The sequence below is a fragment of the Rattus norvegicus genome, chromosome X, assembly GCF_036323735.1.
Source record: "Rattus norvegicus strain BN/NHsdMcwi chromosome X, GRCr8, whole genome shotgun sequence".
NCBI lineage: Eukaryota > Metazoa > Chordata > Mammalia > Rodentia > Muridae > Rattus > Rattus norvegicus.
The window spans coordinates 74,627,777-74,639,634 of record NC_086039.1 but is presented as its reverse complement, the minus strand read 5'-3'; the positions used below and the strand labels follow the sequence as shown (position 1 = coordinate 74,639,634).

General features: G+C 39.1%; 2 pseudogenes; one reads left to right on the top strand and one right to left on the bottom strand.

The window, feature by feature from the left end:
• On the top strand, window positions 1,579-2,273 carry Rpl19-ps25 (ribosomal protein L19, pseudogene 25; annotated as a pseudogene).
• On the bottom strand, window positions 7,638-11,203 carry Hmgb4l10 (high-mobility group box 4 like 10; annotated as a pseudogene).
• Window positions 11,204-11,858: the final 655 nt, after the last annotated feature.

Genomic DNA, 11,858 nt, shown 5'->3' with positions numbered 1-11,858 from the left:
GCTGGCTTCTGGAGGAGATATTATTTTGGTTGTTTATGTTCATGCTTTTGTACTGGAATCTAAGCACATCCTGTCTCATTATTGAGTTGCTGTTCTGTTCTTGGCTTGCTGTTGCCCAATCTTAGTCCTGGCCAAATGTGGTGGTCATAGGTTTTGTGAGTTTCAGCATAGCGTGGCTCATGGTTGGGAGGAGGTCTGTAACTGACCTTAGCAACTTTGTGGATTCTTATTTCTTGCACCCCTTTCTCACCCTTTCAACCCCCTAGAACTATATAGGAGTGAAAAAGTGATAGAAAGAAAAGGAGGGCAACATTACCATTAGACTACTTCCTGCTGATTAGGAGCATTGAATTCTGTGAGGCAAGTTTTATCTCCACCATCAGGATATCTAATTTCTTTTGGTTTCATCTTTGTGCATGACTATTTAACAAACCATGACCAACAATAACCAACCTACAACACACTTCCTACTACCAACCAACCAACCACCCACCACCCTGTGGAGGCCCTAGCATTTTTATACCCTCTGAAAAGTTCTTAGAATTTCAAATGTCACACAGTTGCAGAAAACATTTGCTTCTGGCAGAATCACTCTCCTGCTAGAGCATGGAACAATCATAGTCAGCTGCTGCGGACAATCTGAAGCAGCTCTATATCTCACACGTAGGATTAGGAATGAAAACATACTCTTAAAATATTTTTTGTGTTTTTCAAAGAAACCAAAATGCCAAAATTTTCACTACAGGATTCCCTGGTGGACAGTGGTTCTGTGAGTTGGCTGGTATCAAAGAGGAATGGAGATGGTCTAGAAGGAGAAACCAGAAGGGACAGTGGGAAAAGACTACTTGGATTTTATTTATTTGGGCAATTTTATGGTTTTTAGTTTATAAGTCTTCCACGTCTCTAGTAAGACTCATTTCTAATATTTTATAATGGTATTATAGCCTAAGCACCCATGAAACAATACCATAAAGTGCATGTTTCTTGAACCAAATTTTTTCTCATATGAGGTCCAAAGTCCAAGATCAAGATGGCGGAAGCTTTGATGTCTCATAAGGGCATATATTTCATAGATATTCCATTGAGTGCATTGACATCAAGAAAATAGCAAGGTACTTACAGTCTCCTGCACAGGTACTCTGCAGTCTCCTTTATAATTAAACTGAATCCTACTTAAATTAAAATTAGACCCATTTCTGACAGTCATTCCCACATGACTTACTTACCTTAAAACAAGGCCTCACTCACCTTCATTGAAATCATTTTGGTGGTTAGGTTTCAGAAAATGAATTAGGAGGAAAACAAACAGTCAGATGGTAGAAAATTATTTCTGGGTTTAATTTTAGATCATTCATCATCATGGTAGAGGAGTACAAGTGAGTTTTGCGTGTTGATTATGACATCTTGTAATTGTAGCATTTATTAACACTACTAAACTACTTTTTACGTGAATTATATAAATATAAGATATTCTCTGTAAGGCCATGACAGTCTGGAAAAGTGTTGCTCATTCCAATGTGTGTGCTCCATTCTCTTATAATTCTTACATAATTGCTATGTGCAGAACTGTCAATGCGCTTTTCCTTTCACTGCTGTGTCAACAGCCATGAGCATGCTCAGGCTACAGAAGAGACTTGTCTCTAGTGTCCTTCTCTGTGGTAAAACGCAGGTCTGGTTGGACCCCAAAGAGACCAACGAAATCGCCTATGCCAACTCTGATCAGCAGATCAGGAAGCTGATCAAAGATGGGCTGATCATACGGAAGCATGTGACTGTCCATTCCCGGGCTTGCTGCTGGAAAAATACCTTGGCCCGATGGAAGGGTGGGCATATGGGCATAGGGAAGAGGAAGGGTACTGCCAACACTCGGGTGCCTGAGAAGGTGACCTGGATGAGAAAAATGAGGATCCTGTACCAGCTTCTCAGGAGATACCGGGAATCTAAGAAGATTGACCGCCATATGTATCACAGTCTGTACCTGAAGGTCAAAGGGAATGTGTTCAAAAACAAGCGGATTCTCATGGAGCACATTCACAAACTGAAGGCAGACAAGGCTCGCAAGAAGCTACTGGCTGACCAGGCTGAGACTCGCAGGTCTAAAACCAAGGAAGCATGAAAGCGCTGGGAGGAGCGCCTCCAGGCAAAGAAGGAGATCATCAAGACTCTGTCCAAGGAGGAAGAGACCAAGAAATGAAGCTTCCCTCATGTCTGTACATAGTGGCCTGGCTGTGGCCTCTCGTGGATCAGCCATTAAAATAAAACAAGCCTTTGTCTGTTAAAAAAAAACTGTCAATGCAGTGATGAGAAACAGTGTAGAAACAGACATTCTTGTCTTGTTTATAATATTAGGAAAGCATTTGGTATGATTTGAGTTGTGTGTTCTTCATATATGGCCTTTTATATGTTTGGGAGCTTATCTTTTATTCTTATAGTTTTAGTGCTCTAATCAGGAAAGGGCTTTAGATTTTGTCAAATGATCTTATTTTTTATTTTTTACATAAATGTTGATGATTATGTGACTTTCTTCCTTGTATTCTTGAGAATTTTGCATCTACATTCATAAGGAATATTTGGTATCAGGGAAATTATGGATTCATATAATTAAAAATCTATTCCTCTTATTAATTTTGAAGGAATTTGAGAAAATTTAGTCTTTTTTCCCCTTCCCCTTCTTCCCCTCTCCCTTTCCCTTTCCCCTTCCCCTTCTTCCCTTCTCCCCTTCCCCTCCCCCTCCCCCTCCCCTCCCCTTCTTCTTCTTTTTTTTAAAGATTTATTTATTTTATATATGTGAGTACACTGTCTCTGTCTTCAGACACACTAGAGTAGGTAATCAGATTTCATTACAGATGGCTGTAATTCTTCTTCTTCTTCTTCTTCTTCTTCTTCTTCTTCTTCTTCTTCTTCTTCTTCTTCTTCTTCTTCTTCTTCTTCTTCTTCTGTAATTTGTAGGATTCACCAGTGAATGCATATGGTTATGGGCTTTTTATTGTTGAGAGTTTTAGTTTAGTTTGATTTTTATTACAAATTCAGTCACTTGTCAGAGTTTCTATTGCTTCTAGAGTCAGTTTTTGTAGGTTGCATGTTTCTAGTAATTCATCCTTACTGTTTTATATGAATTGTTGTTATACAATATTTAAGGTATTTTTCCTGTCATCTTTTTAACTTCTTTATTGTTGATATTAGCCAATATATGTAACATCCATTATTTTTAAGTAACAGAAAACTCAGAGATGTTTTAAACAATAAAGACTACTTTGTTTACTCATCAAGAAGTCTAGAAATGTCTAATGGAAAAACCTAAATTATTTCTATTTTTTGCTCCATTTCAAATATATGGATTTTTGTTTTCATTTTATTGCCTCATGGTTGCAAGTTAGCTGCTACAGCTGCAGGCATGGCATCCACACATTTATGTGAAAAATGGCTAGAGTGCAAGGTTTTCTCATCAAGCTGGAGAAATCCCCATAAAATCTTCCATAAAAGCATTCCAAAAGATTTCCACTTATATGTTTCTTTGGACAGAACTTCATCTTATGACCACTTGTACTTGCAAGAAGATTTGGCAAAGAGAAATGAGAGTTCTTGAATAGCTTAAAGTAATTGTGATTCATCTCTTGAGTCTGGGATATATTGCTCTTCCAAACAAAAGTAAAAAGGGGGACAATATCTAGTGAAGATGTGGTGACACTCCCATTGTTCTTTCACATCTCAACTCCTTTCCTTCTCTAGGCTCCTGAACAACAGAAGCTATATTTTTTTCTTTCTATAAACCAGAGTAGACTCCAGCACTTGGCATATGGTAGATGCTCCATGACAGCATGATTAGAAAAATAAATAAATAAAAAGAACCCAACCTGCTTCTGTTTGAATTGTTTGTGCTGTTTTGATTGCAGTCTGAATCTTTAAAGGCTAATTTGGCATCTCCTTCTTTTTTAGAGTTCTCACCACCCAAACATGATGATATGGCAAAATGTAAGTTAGACCATGTTTTCCTGCCACAACTTCATCATATTTATGTGACTCCTATAGTGTTTTGGTTTGGTTTGGTTTTTGGTGTGTGTGTGTGTGTGTGTGTGTGTGTGTGTGTGTGTGTGTGTGTGTTGTGGAGTCATGGGGGTGGGGAGGAAGTATGGGATGTGGAACTGTCAGGGAGGGGGTGGACTGGGAAGGGAATGAAATCTGGAGTGTAAAAATAAGTAAAAATAAATAAATAAAAATTTACAAAAAAGAATCAAAGAGGGAAACTCTGGAACAAAACACCCAACAAAGGCAAGACCAAATATCAGCACCTAGAATTACAATCTTCCCCAAATCCAGATGCTTAAACACCAGTGTAAAAACACAATTAATAACAGCTAGGACAATATGTCTCCATTAGAGCTTAACAACACTACCACAGCAGGCCCTGAGCATTACCACATAACTGAAACACAAGAAAAATACCTTTGAATAGGCTTTATGAATGTGATAGAGGTCCTTAAAATGAATAAGTACATTAAAGAAATTTATGAAAACAAAAATAGTGGAAGGAAATGAATGAAACTGTTCAAGACCTGAAAGTGAAAATAGAATAAATAAAGAAAACCCAAACTGAGGGAAATCTAGAAATGAGAAGTATAAAAACAGGGACAGAAAACTCAGAGGTAAGCCTCACCAACAGAATATAAAAGATAAAGGAGCAACTCTCAGGCATTAAAGACATGATAGAAGAAATGAATACACCAGTCAAGGAAAGTGATAAATCTGAAGATCTCTTGGCACAAAACATCTAGGAATCTTTGGACATCAAGAAAAAAAAACAAATCTAGGAATAGCAGAAGGAGAAGAAACCCAGGTCAAAGGCACATAAAATATTTTCAACAAAATTATAAAAGAAAACTTTGCTAACCTAAAGAAGAACATGCCTATCCAGGTACAAGAAGCATACAGAACACCAAAATATATTGGACAAGAAAAGAACTTCCCATTATACTGTAATAATTAAAACACTAACCGTAGAGAATGAAGAATGAATACTAAAAGCTGCAAGGGTAAAAGACCAAGTGACATATAAAGACAGACCTATTACAATTATGCCTAAGATCTCAATGGAGATTTTTAAAAGCCAGATGTGCTGCAGATTTTAAGAGACCATAAATGCCAGTCTAGACTACTATACCCAGCAAGACATTCAATCACAATATATGTAGAAACTAAGATATTCCATGAAAAAAATTAAACAATATCTCTCTACAAATCCAGCCTTACAGAAAGTGCTAGAGGGAAAAATCCAAACCTAGTAAGTTAACTATACCCATGAAAACCCAAGGAATGAATAAATAAATATACTCCAGTACCAGCAAATCAAAAGAAGGGAAACACACACACACACACACACACACACACACACACACACACACCACCACCACCACCACCACCACCACCACAACCGCTGTTGTTGCCACCATTGCAGCAGCAGCAGCAGCAGCAGCAGAAGCAGAAGCAGCAGCAGAAGCAGCAGAAGCAGCGGCAGCAGAAGCAGAAGCAGCAGCAGAAGCAGCAGAAGCAGAGGCAGCAGCAGCAGCAGCAGCAGCAGCAAAAACAACATCAATGGAATAGAAAGTATCAACAAGCACTGCTTATTGGAATCTCTCAATTTCACTGGCCTCAATTTTCCAATAAAAAAGACACAGACAAACCAAATGGATGCAAAAAACAAAATCTCTCCTTCTGGGGCAATCCAAGAAACACATCCTAACATAAAGGATAGACATCACCTCAGGGTAAATGTTGGAAAAAGAACTTCCAAGCAAATGAACCCAAGAAGCAATCAGACTAAGCATTTTAATTATCTGTCAAAATAGATTTCAAACAAAAACTAATCAGAAGAGATAAGGAAAGGAAACTACATACTCATCAAAGGAAAAATCCACCAGGAGGACATTACAGTTTTTTAACATCTATGCATTAAACATAAGGGCACCAAAGTTCATAAAAGAAACACTATTAGGCTTAAATCACATATTGGTTCTCATACACTGATAGTGGAAAACTTCAATACCCTACTCTAGCCAACAGATAGATTGATCTACCAGGCAAAATAAAACAGAGATAATGCTGGAGTTGACTGATATTATAAATCAAATGGACTTAACAGATATTTATAGAACATCGCACCCCAACACAAAAAATGCCATCATCCCAGCATTTCACAGAACTTTCTCCAAAATTGATCACATACTCTGCCACAAAGCAAGTTTCAACAGATAAAAGAAAATTGAAAACATCCTGCATCTCATCTGACCATCACAGATTAAAGCTGGAAACCAACAACGGAAACAATGAAAGCTTACAAACTAATGGAAACTGAAAAACTAGCTGCAGATTAAACAGTGGGTCAAGACAATAATGAAAATAGAAATTAAAGACTTTCTAGAATTCAATTACAATGACTAAACAACATATCCAAATTTATAAGACACAAGGTGATCCTAAGACACAAGTTCATAGCACTAAGTGCCTACATTAAAAAAAAAATTGGAGAGAGCTCTAACTGACTTAACAGCACACTTGAAAGGTCTAGAACAAAAAAAAGGAAAGAAAGGAAATTACACCTAAAAGGAACAGATAACCAGAAATAATCAAACTCAGAGCTGAAATAAGTAAAAAGAAACAAAGAAACACACAAAGTGATACATATAATCAAAGAAACATAGAGTTGCTCCTTTGAGAAAAACAGTAAGATTGATACTATTATCCAAACTAACTAAAAGATACACAGAGAATACTCAGATTAACAAAACTAGAAATTAAGAAGAGGACATAACAGGAGACACATAGGAAATCCAGAGAATCATCTGTACCCAACCAAATTAGAAAAAAAAAATCTTAAAGAAATGGATAGTTTTCACAGTGTGTACTATATACCAAAGTTAAATCATATTTAGAGGTGGGATTATGTTTGTGTGTCTCTCTTCTTTTGGTTTCTTTGCAAGATTACTTTCTTGCTTTTTCTAGGGTGTAGTTTCCTTCCTTGTGCTAAAGTTTTTCATCTATTATCCTTTGTAGGGCTGGATTTGTAGAAAGATATTGTGTGAATTTGATTTTATCATGGAATATCTTGATTTCTCCATCTATGTTAATTGAGAGTTTTGCTGGATATAGTAGCCTGGGCTGGCATTTTTGTTCTGTTAGGGTCTGTATGACATCTGTCCAGGATCATTTGGCTTTCATAGTCTCTGGTGAGAAGTCTGTTGTAATTCTGATAGGTCTGCCTTTATATGTTACTTGACCTTTTTCCCTTACTGCTTTTAATATTCTTTCTTTATTTTGTGCGTTTTGTGTTTTGACTATTATGTGATGGGAGGAGTTTCTTTTCTGGTCCAATCTATTTGGAGTTCTGTGGGCTTCTTTTATGTGTATGGGCATCTCTTTCTTTAGGTTAGGGAAGTTTTTTTCTATACATTTGTTGAAGATATTTACTGGCCCTTTAAGTTGGGAGTCTTCACTCTCTTCTATACCTATAATCCTTAGGTTAGATTTCTCGTTATGTCCTGGATTTCCTGGATGTTTTGGGCTAGGAGCTTTTTGTGATTTACATTATCTTTGATGGTTGTGTCAATGTTTTCTATGGTATCTTCTGCTCCTGAGATTCTCTCTTCTATTTCTTGTATTCTCTTGGTGATGCTTGCATCTATGAATCCTGATCTCTTCCCTAGGTTTTCTATCTCCAGGGTTATCTCTCTTTTTGCTTTTTTTTTTATTGTTTCTATTTCCATTTTAAATCCTGGATGGTTTTGTTCAATTCCTTCACCTGTTTGCTTGTGTTTTCCTTTAATTCTTTAAGAGATTTTTGTTTCCTCTTTAAGGGCTTCTACTTGCTTACTTGTGTTGTCCTGCATTTCTTTAAGAGAGTTGTTTATGTCCTTCTTAAAGTCCTCCATCATCATCGTCATAAAGTGTGATTTTAAATCTAGATCTTGCTTTTCCATTGTGTTTGAATATCCAGTATTTGCTTTGGTGGGAGAACTGGGCTCTGATATTGCCAAGTATTTTTGATTTCTGTGGCTTAGTTTCCTGTGCTTGCATTTCCCCCATCAGGTTGTCTCTGGTGTTAGCTTGTCTTGCTGCTTCTGACAGTGGCTTGACCCTACTGTAAGCCTCTGTGTCAGCACTCCTCTAGACCTGTTTTCCTGTTTTCTTTCATCTGTTTCTGGGAACAGAGTGATCTGCTCTCGGGTATGTAAGCAGGTCTTTCAGCTCTTGGTGCAGGCAGGAATTGGACGGGTCCAGTCCATGACTTCTCCTAGATCCCTGTGCCCCTAGGGCAAAGAGGGAAATAGGTGGTTTCCTCTTGGGTTAGGAATGTGGGCAGAGGGTAAGCTCCTCTTATTTCTCTGGAATGTTTGCACTTCTGAGGGTCCAGCTTTCTCCCCCTTGGGATTTGGGTGCAGGGAGCTGTTTGACCAGTTCAGTTCAGTTCAGTTCAGTTCAGTTCAGTTCAGTTCAGTTCAGGGTGCAGACCAGAACTGCAGGTTCCTGCTGCTGACTGCTCCTATATTCCTGTGTCCAGAGGCACTATGTACTTTCCTCTTGGGTCATGGATGTGGGCAAAGGTGGGCAGAAGTGGTAGTCTGTCCTGCGGTCTCAGGATGGTCCGCACTTCTGGGTGTTCAGCTCTCTCTCCCCGTGGGATTTGGGAGCAGGGACCTGTGGGATGGGATCAGTTCAGTTCCAAGCACATCCAGAAACTGGTCGTGCCTTGTCACAGAGGACTTCTGCCTTTATGTGTCCTGAGTCCACCAGACAGATCACTGGGAGCAGAAAAGTTGGTCTTACCTCTGCTCTCGGATGTATAGGCACTCCTGGTGACTGTCTTTCAGCTCTCGGCGCAGGCAGGAATCAAAAGGGTCCTGCCCCTAACTGCTCTTAGGTCCCTGCGCCCAGATAGCATAGATGGCACTAGGTGATTCCCTTTTGGGTCGGAAATGTGGGCAGAGGGTAGTCTCCTCTGATTTCTCAGGAGTGTCTGCACTTCTGAGGGTCCAGCTCTCTCCCCCATGGAATTTGTGTGCAGCAAGGCTGTTATTATCTCCATATCCCTTTAATATTATACTTGGGCTTCTATCTAGAACAATAAGAAACTAAAGAGTTCAAGAAGACACAAATTACAAAAATGTCCAAGTATCTTTATTTGCAGATACTATGATAGTATACAAAAGTGTCCATAAAAATTCCAGCTTCTACAGTTGATAACCACTTTCAGGAAAATAGAAAGCAATAGAAGAAAATATCAAATGATGGAAAAATCTCCCATTCTCATGGATCAGTAGGTTTAACATAGTAAAAATGGCCAGCTAATCAAAAGTAATCTGCAGGTTCAATACAATCCTCATCAAAATTTCAACACAATTTTTCACAGATCTTGACAGGACAGTTTTCAGCTTCATATAAACATTCATGCACATGTGCACACGTGTGTGCACACACACACACACTATTGGTACAAAATCAGACATGATCAATGTAATCAAATTGAAGACTCAGGCATAATAAATCCACACCTATTGACATTCGGGTTCTGATAAAGCAGTCAGAAAAACACTGGGAAAAAGATAGGATCTTCAAAATGAATGCCGGTGCTGACCTAACTAGATGTCTGCATGTAGAAGAATGCAAATAGATTCATATCTGCAAACTTGTACAAAATTCAAGTCCAAGTGCATCAAAGATCTCAACTTAAAACTAGATCTACTAAATCTGAAGAGTAAGTGGAGAATATCCTTGAATGTATTGGTTGGTACAGTAGACAATTTGCTGAACAGAGAACACCAGTGGCTCAGGCTATAAGGTTGACTATTAGTAAATGGGACCTTATGGAACTGAAAAACTCCTGTCAGGCCGAGGATAACATCATTTGAACAAGGAAGCAGCCTGTAGAATGGGAAAAGAATTTTTTTTTTTAACCAACTATGTATCCAATACAGGACTAATCTCCAACATATATAAATAACTCAGAAAACTAAACATCAAGAAAACAAATAACCCAATTAAAAAAGAGGTACAGATCTTTATAAAAGAGAATTCTCAAAAAAGGAAACTCAAATGGCTAAGAAACACTTAAAGAAAAGTTCAACATCCATCAGAGAACTAGAAATCAATACAATTGCAATTTCATGTTACACCTCTCAGAACGACAAAGATCAATAAACCAAGCAATAGCTCCTGCTGGTGAGACTGTAGACCAAGAGGAGCACTCCTCCATTGGTGCTGTAGGTGCAAACCTGTATGAACGCTATGGAAATCAATGTGGCAGTTCCTTAAGTAGGTGAGAATCAATCTACCTGAAGATCTAGCTACCTCATGCTACTATGGGGACACATGCTCAGCCATGTTCATGGATACTCTATTTATAACAGCCAGAAATTGAAAACAATGGAGATGCTTATCAGTGGATGAATGGACAAATAAAATGAGGTCTGTCTATGCAATGGAGTACTACAGAGCTGTTTAAAACAATGAAATTCACAGGTAAATGGGTGGAACTAGAAATATAAAATCAAACCAATATCTTTCTGAGTGAGGTAACCCAGACCTAGAAAGATAAATATATGTACTCACTTATATGTGGATATTAGCTGTTTTTTGTTTTTTGTTTTTTTTGCCAGTTGAATGAGGTCTATTGTTTCAGATTGGGTTTGCCCCATCCCTAGAAGTTTTACTACCCGCGCTGGCATTGGTGGTAGTAGGCCTCCTGCTCTTCAAGGTACTTTGCCCACAGAATAGCAGCCTTCTCCTCATAGGGGATTTTGTCCACTTCCGCAGACCTGGACCACATCCTTCCGGCAGCCTTGGCCACCTGCGCCACAGTCCAATTTGGGTGTTCTTCTTTTATCTGGTCAAAGTGATCCATGGAGAAGAGCAGGAATGAGGATGGGGGCTTCCGCGGTGCATTCGCATCCCTCCTTCTTCTCTCCCTTCTTGGTCCGGTGTAGTTTCTCATTTCATGTTGGTACCGATCTTTGTCGCGCTTGGCTAGGGCTTCATACTTCTTCTTTTCCTTCTTCGAGATCGACCTCCACTTTTCAGAACACTTTCTAGAAAATTCGGTAAAGTCATAACAGGTGTTTGGCTGTTGCTCCTTCATTTGATTTTTGAAGTCCATCATAAAATGGACCTAAGGAGAGACGTTCACCTTTGGTCTCAGTTTGCTTTCTTTTCCCATGTTTATAAAAGCATGAATTCCGATCCTGCTGATTGGATAGCAGCAATTAGTCTTTTCACAGCATGAGCAACCTAGATAGTGCCCTCCATGTGGTGAAATGTTCCCTCTGTGTGTGCCTCAGCCAGGACCCAGCCTTTTCAGTGCTGGTGGGCATTGTTGGGTCAAAGAAGGCAATTATGACGTCATCCCTGAGCTGACCAATGGCAGCCAAGCTCAGCCATTTACAGGAAGGCCCTCTTTTTTCTTTTTTCTTTTTTTTATTTGCTATTTCTTTTTCTTTTTCTTTTTTTTTTAAATTAACTTGAGTATTTATTATATACATTTCGAGTGTTATTCCCTTTCCCGGTTTCCGGGCAAACATCCCCCTCCCCCCTCCCCTTCTTTATGGGTGCTCCCCTTCCCATCCTCCCTCCTTGCCGCCCTCCCCCCAACAATCTAGTTCACTGGGGGTTCAGTCTTAGCAGGACCCAGGGCTTCCCCTTCCACTGGTGCTCTTACTAGGATATTTATTGCTACCTATGAGGTCAGAGTCCAGGGTCAGTCCATGTATAGTCTTTAGGTAGTGGCTTAGTCCCTGGAAGCTCTGGTTGCTTGGCATTGTTGTACATATGGGGTCTCGAGCCCCTTCAAGCTCTTCCAGTTCTTTCTCTGATTC